This window comes from Aedes albopictus, chromosome 1, assembly GCF_035046485.1.
Source record: "Aedes albopictus strain Foshan chromosome 1, AalbF5, whole genome shotgun sequence".
NCBI lineage: Eukaryota > Metazoa > Arthropoda > Insecta > Diptera > Culicidae > Aedes > Aedes albopictus.
Genome location: NC_085136.1, coordinates 70,581,505 through 70,597,119, shown reverse-complemented (window position 1 = coordinate 70,597,119; position 15,615 = coordinate 70,581,505).

Below are 15,615 nucleotides of genomic sequence, written 5' to 3'. Positions count from 1 at the left end.
CACCTGCACAAAGTGTTGCAACTGACCGAGTGTGCTCAACAAGATTCTCTATTTGCAGAGCAGGGGAGCGCACAGCAAGGTATGTACATATCAACCTACTTGTAAATGACTAACTAACGATGATTCAACGTGCTTTTGATGTACATATGCTCTGCTCACACAGCAGGAAGAATGTCCTTTCTTCCTGCACTAGGAGAGCTATTCAAATGAACAACCATGTTGGTTGGCGTATAGCACAAGTTGATTTTAAGGATTTTATACCAACAACAACAACAACTGTACAGCACATGGTTAACACACTGAGCGAGCAGCTAATATTCAATTTAGCCAGCAGATCTCATTTGTATTCAAGTCGCCCCTGAAGGCGATTTTCCTTTATCACCAGCCGCCTCGCTAAGTGAGGTGTGAAATCTTGATTTCCGTTTGCTCAATGTAACGAACATCAAGCATCACAGATGAACAGACGTAACTCTTACATAGTGGGTTTGCATGTGCTATGCCTTTTGGAGCTGAGAGCTATGTCTGTTTGTCTCGGATAGCATATAGGTGCGTGATGCAACCACTATTCTACCCTCCCGAAAGAGGATGGGGAACGGGATGAACATTAAACCTGGCGACCCACCCTCGAAAAACTAAACCGTTTATCCCTCATATCCCATTCATTTGCCACTCGCGCTACTCCACCCTCAAAACAATAGCAGGGCAGGAGCTTAAACTTTGTTGCTCGGAAAAGTCAATCGTTTCGGTTTTTCCTCCCGTTCGTTGTTTTAGTACAGCAGCAGCAGTAGCAGCAGCAGCCAACGTAACCGATATTAAATTTTAATCCTCCCAAAAATTTACGACCTTCAGGCGATAACACGTGACTGAACTAAACTAAATGGCTTGATGTACTATCCGAGGGCCGTATCATTTAGGGGAGATGGTTGTTAAACATGTTTCTGGTAGGAACGTAATGCCATCGAGGTTACTCTAAATTACTCATTAAACCCACAGCTCTTAGGATAAGAATTTAAAATGTTATATTTTTAATATTTCTAAATAAATTCTTTGATTTATTAAGAGGTTAACTCAATCTCTACTATTTTTTAGACGGGCTTGGTGGTCTAGTGGCTACCGCTTTTTAATCGTATGCAGAAGGTCCGGGGTTCAATCTCTGGCCCGTACCTTTCCTCCTATTTACTTGCATCTTTCTATATACTTCCTCCCTCCTCTCTAAATATTCAACTCATGTATATTCACATGCTTATAACCATCGCTAGAACAGAAACGGGTTGAAAAAGCCGTTTCCCTTCCTTTCAACTTCCACAGCACAGTGTCAATCTATCAGATAACGCCTTTGAGTTATGAAATCAAGTGAACCGTGTCACATATAATAAACACACTAATCTTTCACATTACGCCTGGCATCCACGCACCAATGTGTAAGCCCTCTGCCAAACATATCCCACCAACATTCCCACATCCACATGAATTTGCCCAGACGAAGAGGTATATTCGGTCTGATGTGGATACAAACAATATCAATCATCATTTCCTTCCTCTTCCCCACATTGACCTGCAACCTGACGTGGCAGGCGCCATTGTCGCCTAAAATAGAAGATCACCAACACTCATACAGTGAAGATGCCTGCTTAGTCCCCAATCTCATTGGTTCCATGTGTGAGTTTAGCTGATGTGGTGATACTGGAGTAGCATCCACTGGCGGTCAGTCAAGCTCAAGCTCAAGCTCGACATTTTGCACTACACGAGGAAGCGAAATAACTGAAACTCGAGATAAAAATTACTTAAAATAAAGTACGTCACCAACACTACTGTATTGGGTACAATTTTGTTGTGGTTTATGGATAATTTAAACTCAATGTTAGGGTATATTCCAAAAACTTTGCTTTGAGTGAATATGAAGACTGTCTGTTTGTTTTGTTTTCGCTTCTTGCTTCGAAAGTACCCAAGTGTTTCTTTGATACTTATTTTGGATGAAAATTCCATTGTACGCCATGTTTAAGTACAAACGTCTTGAAATCCCGCTCCAACAGTGCATCAGAACTTTAGACGCACAAATCTCAAGAAGCAAGCTTCAAACAACAGAGTATTTTATTATTCTGTTCTTGCTCACTTGTAATGAGCTTAAAATGAGAAGCTCAGGTGTGCTGGTTTTGTTTACGAAGATATTTGTGCCCTCAAAATCGTGAGTAGGTGCCAAAGTCGGCCATTGTGGCAGCCATTTTGGGATTTTAACAAGTCTGTCCTTAACTCTTGCTGATATTCGCTGGTCATCTTTTCTGCTAATTTCGGTAAGTTCTCGAAAAGTTACTAAAATCCCCTGAATCCTTCTGAGACCAGAAACACTCCTAAGAACTCCAGGAACCTCCTTGAAGCCCTCGAGACTACCCCCGTATACCTCCTGAAACCACTTGAAACGCCCCTGAAACCCTTCTGAAACATATCTGAATTCTCTTGAGATGCTTTGAAACGCTCCTGAGACCCTCAGAACCGCGGGAGTTTGAACCCCCATGAATCCTTCTAAGACCCTCTAGAACGCCTCATGAGATTTCCCTAAACCCCGAGATAGCCCCCGAGATCCCCCAAGCCGCCCCAGACCCAGACCCCCAGAAACACTCTTGAAACTCCCGGAAAACACCCTGAAACCTTTCGAGACTCTGAAACATCCCTGGAACTCCCTGATTTCCCTCAAACCGCCGCATCGTGACCGTGCGGTTATCAGCGTCAGTCAATTTTTGCGTGACATAATTTGTGTATCACCCCCAGGTATCTATGTCAAAGACAGCTAGACGGTGTTTCAGGGGAGATCAAAGCGATGTTGCGGCGTTTAAAGAGGACTAATAGGGTTTTTGGGAAGTCGTACGGTGTTGTAGTGGGTCATGGAGGGGGGGGACTCGAAAGTCTCAGGCAGAGATGTCCATATCCTCAGTGTGGGAAAGAGAAATAGAAAATACACCACTCACGCTGTGCATCTGAACAGGAGCCCTTCTCTTATATGTGGATCCACCACTGCGATTCGGATGCGCGCAAGCTTGGTGGGTAGAAATAAATCTCTTAGCTCCCTGAGCACTAGGCCACACAACAGTGCGGCGAGAGAGATTTCAAATTCTCTTCGGTGAAAGTGTAAAAAATCACCCGGGTGCGCGCTCCAGTGAGGTTTTTGCGCCAGAGTGCGCGCTGCGGTGAAACGCCGGAGAGTTCTCGCTCCGGCGACACCATGGTGATAATTCGGTGACTGCTGGGTGAAAACACGGGAGAGCGCCGGAGAGCGATGTGCGCGAAAGAGTAAGCCACACTCGATCCAAGGCGGACGAGCAAGAGCACGCACTAGCGCTTGGTCTACCTACCACCCAAAACAAGAGAAACTGGCTTCTTGGTGTGGTGAAAAATGTTCCTATCCCCAGTGTGGTCGATAAACTGACGCCGCAGTGAATCGCTACGGTGAAATGCCATCTCTGGTCTCAGGAATGGTTCAACGGGCCTCTGAGGCTTCCAGTGGATATACATAGGGTCTCAGGGGCGTTTTAAGGGGCTCTAGGAGGTTTCAGGATGTTCGGGCTGAGTCTCAGGGCCGTTACAGTGGATTCTGGGGTGTTTACGAGGATTCCTGGGTTTCTTGGGTTACCAGAAGGTCTCATGGACATTTTAGGGATCCCAGAGTTGGATCTAGGAAGTTTCAGGGGTGTGTTACAGGAGGTCTCAGTGGTGTTTCAGGGGATCCAGAGGGCCCAGGGGGTTTCTTTTGGTGTCAGGAACAGTTCAGGGGTCTCAAAGGCATTTACCTGGTTTCAGGTAGATCTGTGCGCCGCCGTGCCACGTCACCGCCGCCGACACTTTTTGTCTTACGCCGACGCCGAACGTGGTACCGGCGGTGCGCTATACGCCGCTGTTTGTCACGCTGCCGTTTTTCATTTTTCGCTTCGATAGTCAGTGCGCGAACAAAATTAAGTTTATCCTTCAAAACCTTCAAAAATTCCTTTTAAAATTCCTTCGAAGATTCCTCCAAAACTCCTATCAAGTTTTTCTCCAGAAGTTCCTTTAGAGATCTCCTCAGGAGTTCCTTTAAAGGTGTTTCTTTCAGAGATTCACACAGGAGGATTCAGGGATGCCTCTAAGAGTTTCATCATGGATTTTTTTTTCAAAAGATCTCTCAGGAATTCTGACAGGAGTGCAATCAATGATTCTTCGAAGAGGATTCAGGGATGCCTGAGTGATTTAAGAGGTCCTTCAGAGATTTCTTCTGAAGTTCCTTCAGGAATTTCTACAGAAGTTTCCTTAGGAATTAGTTCAGGAGTTCCTTCAGAGATTCCTCTAGAATTATAATCAGGGATTTTTACTGTCGTTTCTTTAGGAATCTCTCAAAAAGTTCCTTTGGGAATCACTGTAGGAGTTCCATCAAGGTTCCTACAGGAGTTCCTTCTGGGATCCCTGCAGAAATTCATTTAGCGATTCTTCCTGGAATTTCTGCAAGGATTACTCCAAAAATTTATTCAGAAATTTCTGCAGGAGCTCCCTCAAAGACTTCTCCAGGGATTTTCTTCAAAAATTTCTTCCAGGAGTTTTTTCAAGAATTTCTCAATGAGTTCTTTTAGGTATTCCTACAGTAATGAATCCAGGACATCGTTCAACAATTCTTACCCAAGTAACACACTTGTCACGGTAGAGTCACGGCGGCGCAGGTTTTTGTTGCGCAGAAGTTACTGTGACTTACTTCTAACAAACAAACATTTACTTGCTAGAAGTAAGTCACAGTGACTTCTGCGTAACATAAACCTGCGCCGCCGTGACTCTTCTGTGACAAGTGTGTTACTTGGGTACAGTATAGTAGTTCTTTCAGGGATTTATACTGGAAAAACTTGTAATTAGAAGGCACGAAATGTTGCTAATTGGCAAATTGAGAGATGAAATTTGTGAAAAAATCGCGTTCTGGTGGGATTCGAACCCACGACTCCGTATTCGCTAGACCGGCGCTTTAACCAACTAAGCCACAGAACAGGTAATGGTTCTGCGGAATAGAAAGCCAAACTGACTCCGAAGCCGCACCGTGAACACTCCTATTTCACAAAATCATCTCTCTTTTCGGCTTAGATGCCAATCCACAACACACTCCTGTTTGTGCCCACTACCTACAAGTGCGAGCGAGTTATTTATATGAAGCCGAGACTTACTCTCGCACTCCGCATACCTAGCCACCAGGCAGTTTGTTTTGCTGGTGTCTAATTAGTATGCGTCGAGAGCTCAGGGATTGCTCCAGAAGTTCCTTCAGTGATCACTGAGAGAGGAGGAGTTCAGGAGTTCCTTCAAAAGATCTCCCCAGTAGTTCCAGGAGAAATCAGGGATGTATATCAGTCCGTCGTCGCGAGCTATTGCAAGGGGCGAACCCTTGCCGTTTATTTTAGATTAAGCAATAAATGTTCGTAGTATAGTGTAAATAAATGTAGTTTTTTTTTGTAATAAATGTGTTATTTGTGAAAAACGGTGTTTGTGCTATATGTGAAGAGAGATCTACGGGCGTAATAAGGATCAACGACGAAACCTGGGAAGGATAAGGAGTAGGCATTCAAGGAAAGGCAGGAAGGATTGGATTGGACGAAGGAAAAGGTACGTTCTGGCGAAGGTCGTGTGGAGGTCATAACTATTTCGGTCGGATGCTCTCCGACATAAGCTGTAGGAGGGTGTTTCATCAGGGAAGTTCTCTCAGTTATCAGGAAGTTTCTTCAGGGATCTCTCCAGGATTTCCTTCGATTTTTACTGAACGGTCCAAGGACACCTCTACCAGAATTCAGGGATTGTCCCAGAAGTTTCTTCAGAGATTTCTTCAGAAGTTCATTCAGGGATTAGTCCAAGGTTCCTGCTAAGATTCTTCTAGGATTTTTTTCAGGGATTCCATTTAAAAATTCTTCGGGGATTCCTCCTGGAAATCTTCTAGGATTCCTTCCGGAATTCCTTATTCTCCTTATTAAAAAGATTCTCCTGGATATCTTTCAAGGATTCCTCCTGGTATTCTTTATTTTGAGGATTTCTCAAGAAAATCCTTCCGGCTTTCCGCCTGGAAATCCTTCGGAGATTCCCATGGAGATTCCTCCTGGTATTCATTCAGAGGCTCCTTCTGAATCTTCTACGGAGATTGCTCCTGGAGTTCTTTCGAGAATTCCTTTAGGAATTCTTCCAGAATTCCTGCTAAAATTCCTTCAGGGATTCCTCATGACATTTCTTCGAGGATTCCTCCTGGGATTTTTTCGGTAGTTCTTCCTGGAATTTCTTCGGGGATTCCTCCTGAACTTTTTTGTGGATTCCTTTTGGACTTTCTTCGGGGATTCCCTCTGATGATTCCTTTGAGGATTCCTCCTGCAACTTCTTCGCGATTTCTTCCTGGACTTCCTTTGGGGATTCCTAGTGGAATGATTATGGGGATTTCTCCTGTATTTCCTTTGGGGATTACTCCTGGAATTCTTTCGAGGATTTCTCCTGGACATCCTTTGGGGATTCCTCCTGGACTTCCTCCGAGGATTCCTTCTGGAATTTCTTCGGGGATTCCTCCAGGAATTCCTTCGGATATTCCACGGGGATTTCATTCGGGAATGCTTCCTGGACTTCCATCGGCGATTAATTCTATAATTCCTGCTGAGATTTCTTCTCAAATCCCTTCAGGGATTTCCCGAGTTCAGAAGTTTCTTCTAAGATATCTCCAGTTGTTCCTTAAGGGATTCCTCGAGAAGTCCATTGAGGGGTTGTTCCAGGAGTTGTCCCAGGGATCGCTCCTGGAGTTCTTTGGAGGTTTTTTTTTCAGGAGGATTCACGGATGCTTCAAGGAGTTACATCAAAATGGGTCTCCAGTTGGCCTAGTGGTTAAGGCTATGGATCGCCAATCTGGAGACGGCGGGTTCGATTCCCGTTCCGGTCGGGAAAATTTTCTCGACTCCCTGGGCATAGTGTATCATTGTACTTGCCTCACAAAATACAAATTCATGCAATGGCAGGCAAAGAAAGCCCTTTAATTAATAACTGTGCAAATGCTCAAAAGAACACTAAGTTGAAGCGAGGCAGGCCAAGTCCCAGTGCGGACGTCGAGCTATGAAGAAGAAGAAGAAGAAAAAGAAGAGGAAGAAGAAGAAGAAGCAGTCAATTCGGGAATTCCTACAGGAGTTTCTTCAGGTATTCTTTTAAGAGTTCTTTCAATAATTTCCCAAGGACTTTAATCAGGCATATCTCCAGGATTTTCTTTGATTGATCTTTAATGGAGTTTCTACAAAAATTCCTCCAAAATTTGCTTTTGGATTTCTTCCAGGAATTCTTTCAAAGATTCCTCCTGAAAATCCTTCGGGGATTGCTCCCGGAAATCCTTCCCCCTTCCTGGAACGATTCCCTTGAATATCGCCCTGGAATTCCTTCGGGGCTTTACCTTGAAAATCCTTTGGGGAATTCACCTGGTATTTCTTCCTCCTGAAATTTCTGGATTTCCTTACAAGATTTTCCGATTGTTAATTCCGATAAACTAACTAATGGTTGTTATGCAGGGCTAATTCGTCGCCTATTATCTATCATCATCAGGGGGTTTCATGAAGGTACTAGGGGGTCTCAAAGACCTTTTCGGAGGATCCATAGGGCGTTTCAGGGGAACTCAGGGGGTACCATGAGGTCACAGCCCAAGTAACAATTATACTTTTGTGGCAATCCTGAAGTAATTTCTAAGATAGAATAATAAAACTTAGCAATAAAGCTCTTTGTTCTGCGAATCCGAGATAAAATAGGCATAAAACATCCATAAGACTAATCTGGCCCACTCTTCAGGAGATCTTCAAAGCTGCTTTCGAAGACTGCTTTGAAACTAGTTGTGTTTATGTACTTGCACTGATGATTGATTATAAGAACTTCATGAAACTTTAAGGGGCTGTCCATAAACCACGTGGTCATTTTTTTTGGGACTTTTCAACCCGCCCCCCCCCCCCCCCGCGTGGTCATTAGTCCCGCCTGATCGTAAGGCAGATGTGACCAGTATTAACAACCACATCGAGTCAATCAGAGCTGTGCATAATAATCTTGGACCCAACGATCATGCACTACTGCTAGGCGATTACAATCAATCCGGTTTGGTGTGGACTCGCGCAGATGATGAAGTTCCTATGGTAAATGTGTTGCAGTCGGAAATATCTAGTGCATGTGCTGCACTTTTGGATGGTTTCAGCTTGCACAACTTGAGGCAGATAAACTTCATCAGCAACAGAAACAACCGTTTACTAGACCTTACGTTGGTGAACGAGAATATGATGGAAGCTTGTTCTATTCGTGAAGCAGCCGAGCCTCTCTCTGTCATTGATGCAGATCACCCTGTCTTGGAAATTGAATTATCTCTATTGAAACCTGATTTCTCTGATGTTGCTGACGAGCCAGCTCTGAATTTCCATAAAGCGAACTACGACGGACTAATGGATGCACTTCACCAAATGGATTGGTCGTTTCTGGAATCTCTTGACGTTGATAACGCTGTGTCTCGCTTCACTGAGGTTGTGCTTAACAAGCTTGCTGAATCTGTCCCTCCGCGTGGTCCCATTCCTAAGCCTCCATGGGGTAATGCTCGCCTTCGACATTTGAAACGTATACGTTCGAAGTCACTTCGGAAATACTGTAGATCCCGTTGTCCGTTCAGTAAACTACAGTTCAGCCGTGCAAGCAATAATTATCGGATATACAATCGTTTCCTGTACAAGCGGTATACACTACGCATGCAAGATAATCTACGGCGAAATCCCAAGCAATTTTGGCGTTTTGTCAATACAAAGCGGAAAGAAGGCGGATTACCAGTCGAAATGTTCCTGGAAAATTGTACCGGCAGCACAGCATCAGAAAAGTGCAACCTTTTCGCTTCCCACTTTGAGAGTGCATTTAACTCTTCTAGCTCATCTGCGACTCAGATCGAACAGGCAGTTCGGGATACCCCAAGTAATGTGATTTCGTTAGAAATATTCCAAATTACTCCTCGGCAAGTCAATTCTGCCATTGAGAAGCTAAAATCGTCCTCGTCAAGTCCTGATGGTATACCGTCGTGCTTTTTGAAAAAGTGTAGTAATGCCTTGATTGAACCACTAACAACCATCTTCAACAACTCGCTTAGACAGTGCAAATTTCCTACGGAGTGGAAGTATTCTGAAATGTTTCCGGTGTACAAAAAGAAAAACAGACGAGATGTTGCGAATTATCGAGGCATAACTTCGCTGTGTGCTTGCTCAAAAATTTTTGAAATCATCATTAATAACGCACTGTTCGCATCATGCAAATCATACATTTCTCCAGATCAACATGGTTTCTATCCTAAGAGATCGACTTGCACGAACCTTTCTCAGTTTACTTCATTCTGCTTGCGAAACATGGACGCAGGAAAACAAGTTGACACCGTGTATACAGACTTCAAATCCGCCTTCGATCGAGTCGATCATGGAATACTGCTTGCGCGGCTCAGCAAACTCGGAATCTGCCAAGAACTTATCAGCTGGTTTGAGTCATACTTAGTAGATCGTCATCTCGTAGTGAAAATTGGAACAGATAAATCTAGAGTCTTCACGAATATTTCCGGTGTGCCACAAGGAAGTAACCTCGGCCCGCTGCTATTCACGATATTCATCAACGACCTAACCAGTGCGCTTCCACCAGGTTGTCGCCTCTTCTTTGCGGACGATGTTAAGTTGTACATGGCCATTAAAAGTATTCTAGATTGCTTGGCTCTTCAATGTCTGGTAAACCGCCTCGTCGAATGGTGCTCGAAAAACTTGTTGACTCTGAGTGTCCAAAAATGCTGTATTATGTCGTTTCATCACAAACTGCTTCCAATTACTTACCGCTACACCATCGCTAACCAGGTCCTCGCACGCGTTTCTGAAGTCCGTGATCTCGGTGTTACGCTGGACACAGCACTCACGTTTCACTGCCACCATGATGACATTATCCGCAGAGCTAATCGGCAATTGGGCTTTATCTTCAAGATTGCAAGGGAATTCCGCGATCCCTTTTGCCTTCGTTCGCTTTACTGTGCCTTAGTACGATCGATACTCGAATCAAATGTAGTAGTATGGTGCCCATTTCAAACCACCTGGATCGCAAGAATTGAGGCGGTTCAGAAGAAATTCATCAGATACGCTCTACGTGGACTGCCATGGCGTGACCCGCTCAACTTACCTCGGTACGAAGATCGCTGTAACCTTTTGGGAATACAAACGCTGAGTCACAGGAGAAAAACTGCGCAAGCTGTATTTGTCGCTAAGATTTTACTAGGAGAGACCGAATCTCCAGCCATTCTGTCTCAACTAAACGTCTATGCTCCAGAACGAACCCTCAGACAACGCGAATTCCTACGGATGGATCACAGAAATACCGTGTACGGTTTGCATGATCCCATACGATTCATGTCGAGAAGCTTCAACGATGTCTACGAGTTTTTCGATTTCAACTCCTCTGCCTTAGCCTTCAAACAAAGATTGCTGAGCAACCGCACTCCGCCATGACCTGGATGATCCGGAACTCAGTGATAACCGAGCGGGTGAGTCTCTGTCCAATAGATTTACCGTTTTTGTCTTGTGCTATACCTGTTGTTTTTTCTCGGTTGTTCATCGTCACCATTATGTCCATCGAGCGGTCCTCACTCCAAGAGATTTGTTGAACGTCGTACTGCCAGATATTAGGTTTAAAATAAGTTATGTTTTAGTTAATTAAGTATCAACTCAGAATGTTTGTCGTTTCAATGTTTGACTAGTTTTTTTAAGATTAATTTTTTGTTACATTTGAGAAAATATATGGGGTTTTTACGCTTTCTTGTTCTTGGCATAATGTGGCTGGCTCAATTTCATCAAATTGAAATGGCTAAAGCATTAAAATTGTCTGACAGATCATTGATGACAGGGAATCAAAATTTTCCGTGCCATACCCACTTTTTCGTTGATATGCCGCCCAAAACATACAAAAATAACAAAGCGCCCCAAAAATAATATCAATTATTAATATACGAAGACATCAATTTCCTATAAAAACAAAAGGCTACGCCACTTTTTCAATTCTATCTAAACATGGCTGCCGTTCCAAGCGAACAAAACTCATGCAGCCGCCATCAATTGTTATTACCTTTAATCCAAACCCCCTCAAAACAATGATGGAACCAAGTCACCTTGCATGAAAGCTACAGCCTTTATTGAAGATTGTTTTTACTAGTTATGATCTTAAGGCAGATTTGTTCGTCTTAAATGAAACTTATTCATTTTATTCAAGAGTAACACCCTTTGACAAATGTTTGTTTACGTTTTCGGTGCTAGAAAGTTGTCTCTGTACATTTCGCGGTGTTTCGCGTCAAGGTGTGCCAATTCTATTTTGTTTCCCTGTATTTTTACAAATAATAATGAAGTGAAACTTACTAAAACTACACTATTTGGCATGAGCTTGAGCAGAGTCACAGTAAGTACCCATTTCATTTTCGATTCGCATAGCTGTGGCCTGTGTGAGGAACTGGTTGAAGGCAGGACGACAGCAGCCAGCTACTCGCATTTTTGATTGGCCGTAAAATCATTATTTCGTTGACATGATTACTTTTAAGCACAAGAATGGCTAAATTATCAGTGAGCAAACATGTTTATGTGTTTATATTTGCATGAGAACGAAGTTTTTCAACCAATTTGTTACATTCATTATTTGGATTGATAAAATAGTTCGTTGTCTTATTATTAATTCGCATAGTTATTGTTCCAGAGTAATGGCTCTAGCTCAAGAATAGAAGGCTTCAAGAAGTTTTTAAAGGAGGATTAGCCAGATGAAATGCACTTGAATTAACGAAGCATAAACTTTTAATAAAATATGTTGATGTTATGTGTTGAAAATAACTTCAAATGCGCCTTAAAACTTATTATAAGATTCAATGCTGAGCGATTCCAAGCAACAGCATCAAAATTAAGGAAATTTTTTAATTCATGATTTTCTATTGAACTGAAACTTTGCACAGTTTTTCAGTTCCATCTAAATCGCCATTTTCCGATATCAAATTATTATTTTGAATCACGACTAACTTTTCAAAAGGGTGTATGTGAAAATGGTTCAAAAATATTCAAAAATCTGCACAGCCAAAACGGTTCGTTCGATTGCTATGAATTTTTCAGCAAAGTTAGATAACTAAATGGTGATTCCTAAGAAAATATACACTGTGAAAAAACATCTTTTTTAACATTAAAAAATATCATTTTTGTCACAAAAACTCAAATATCTCAAAACCCTATCTTTTTACCAACGTAATTTATTTAGGGAAAACGGTCCATTGTATTAGCAATCTATTATAAAAATTTGGTGATGGTAAACTCATAAATAAAAAAATTATAACATTTCAAACATTTCACAATTTTCACATTTGGTATTTTTTTTTCTGTGTAAATTATTTCGATCAGAAATCGCAGTTTGATGCTGATTTTATTGTTCAGCAAAGTTAGATAGCCTAATGGTGATTCCTAAGAAAATATACACTGTGAAAAAAAAACTTTTTTTAACATTAAAAAATATTATTTTTGTCACAAAAACTCAAATATCTCAAAACCCTATCTTTTTACCAACGTAATTTATTTAGGGAAAACGGTCCATTGTATTAGCAATCTACCATAAAAATTTGGTGATGATAAACTACTAAACAAAAAAGTTATAACATTTCAAAGATTTCACAATTTTCACATTTAGTAATATTTTTTTAGTGTGGATTATTTCGGCCGGAAATCGCAGTTTGATGCTGATTTGTGAATGGCCTTACGTGAGTAAAACAAGCTGTTTTTATTATGTATTATGTATATTATATGTACAGTAATGTTCCGATTTTATCACGCCCTCCGCGCATTAGTCGTTTATTCATTAATTTGCTGTTACATTTGAGGACAAGTGTTTTCCCTCTTCTTCAAGATGAATGTTGAAAGCGTGTTTTGCAACGTTAAAATATTGAAATTGGTATAGATGTTGAAGTATATTTCAAAGCATTTTTGAAAAGGGGCGTGATTAAATTGTTTAAACAGATGTCCCTGATGGTACGGTGGCATGACTCTCTGCACTTAGCACTTCTGGCAATTTCTCAGTTGTTGTCGTTTTCGAACTTCCTGCGCCCTGCTTTACCGATGATATACAGATGGCTCGTTTGTCAAAGTCTAGACGGCAGGACGTGCAAATGCGTAAATTTGTATTCAATTTGGGCATAACCAGTCTCTTTCAGTTTATCTATGAGATTTCGTAACTCTTTTGAACATTTTTTTTTCACAAACGGTCTACAAGAGAGCGTTGAGTTGAAGACCTTTGAGAAAGCGACTGTTCATGTTGTACGTTAGATTATAATAAACAAAATCACTTATAAGTTTTAACTGACTAGTTTGGTGTTGTTTGCTTGGCCGAAGAAAAAAATTACAATAAAGTTTTAAATATCCATAGCGGTAGTATTTTTTTTTGCTTTTGCGTGTGCATTGTCATGGTATGTATACAGACAAACAAACGTAACACTGACGAAATTTTCATTGACCACGCCTTTAACGATCATTTTGAATCTTGGTCGTGGCTTTCATAACCAGAAGAGTGCCCATCGTTTTTCTTTGCGTTTGACGTTTTACACTAGCGCCTTCTGATGACGATATTGCACAACGCAGTGTTTCATGAAACATTTCCACCAAGTGGTGGTAGTGTGAACTGGGCGATGGATTTTCACGAAAATTGTTCTAGGCGTTTCGTCTGTTTGTCTGTGGTATGTACCTCTCATGTATTTGTTGTTGTTGAAGTTACTCGCATTCTTCCGATCATAAAGTCTGTTCTCTAAGAGGTAATTTTTTTTGCAGATCAACTAGACGTATACGCGTATATATAAAACTTTTATTATGCAGCTTTCGTCTTAAAAATAAGTTTAATTCCATTTTTCAACACTATCAAGGTATTTTTTCACCAGTCATGTACAATAAAAAGTATGACACTCTCAATATTTTTGATCACAACACTGGATCGCGTCTAAGTTTCAAATAAATACTATAGTAATTATGAATAATCAAACAAAAATATCATGAAAACAACTTGTTTAATTCAGGCGGTAGCCTTTACAATAAAATCAGCATCAAAATATAATTCTCGAAATAATTTACACAGAAAAAAAATTTTTTTTGTTACTAAATGTAAAAATTGTGAAATGTTTGAAATGTCATAACTTTTTTGTTTATCAGTTTACCATCACCAAAATTTTATGGTAGATAGCTGATTAAATGGGCCATTTTCCCTAAAAAATTGACGTTGGTAAAAAGATAGGGTTTTGAGATATTTGAGTTTTTGTGACAAAGATCGTATTTTTTTAAAGTAAAAAATGAAATTTTTTACAGTGTATATTTTCTAAGGAATCATCATTTAGTTATCTAACTTTGCCGAAAAATTCATAACAATCGAACAATCCGTTTTTGCTGTACAGCTTTTAGAATATTTTTGAACTACTTTCGCATACACCCTTTTGAAAAGTTAGTCGTGAGTGAATATGAAGGTTTGATATCGAAAAATTACGATTTAGATGAAATTGAAAAACTGTGCAAAGTTTCAGATATTTTTGAAATGGTCGCTCAGGATCGACTGACATGACTCCGTGGAATTCCTCTGCTCTTGTAAATTCAGTTGTTTTATGCGCGAATTTCAAAATTAACTTGAAGACAACTTAAAAACCGCAAACGAACGAAGATTGTTTTCTCTTGATAAAAACAACTACAAATGTTCCATGAATTGATCATGCTGTGATGAAGCTTCCATAAAACTAGTAAAATCTAAAAGGAATTGAAATTGTTACTTGGGAGGGGGTCTTAGGGACGTTTTATGGGTTCCAAAAGGTTCCTGCAAATCTGAGGAGCACTTCAGGGGGTCTCAAGGGACTTAAGGAGATTCTAGAGGGTCTCTGGCTGCTTAGGGGGCCTCATGGGCTTTTCAGAGGGTCAAAAGGTCTGCTCAGAGGATCTCAGAGGTATTTTGAGGGGTCTCACGAGTGCTCCATGAGTGCTAAGTGGTCTCATGGGCTATCGAAGGGGTTCCAGAGAGCCTCAGGGACGTTTTTAGGATTCTTGGGAGACTGCAAGTCTCAGAGGAGCTCTGGAGAGTTTACGGGGCCTCAGGGATATTCAAGAGTGCTTCAGGGGGTCTCCAGGGCGTCTCATTGGACCACCTAGGTGGGTTTCAAAGGGATTTCAGGAGGTCTTAATGGCGTTACGGCCCTGAAGCTCTTCGTATCCTTCTGAATTGCACCTCAAACCTATTGAAACGCCCCGAAAAAGGCTCAAATTCATCTAAAACCAATATCAAACCCTCCAAAGTGTAACCTTCAACGAAGATTACACCTTTAATCCCTAATTGGTAGACTTTTCATTTAGGTTTGACATAAATGAACTAGGGAATGTATTGTTATTAAAATAAAAAAAAAAAACAAAATAAATAGGTGAAAATGACAAAATACGAGCTAGTTAATATGAAGTTTAACTTTGATCGAATTAAAAAAGAAAACAGCTCATGTTGTTCGTAAGAACCGATAGGACGCTCTAGAGCTTTCAATTAGCGACTGTTGAGAAGCTGACGAAACTGATGGAATCGCCTGGCGTATGTTGATGC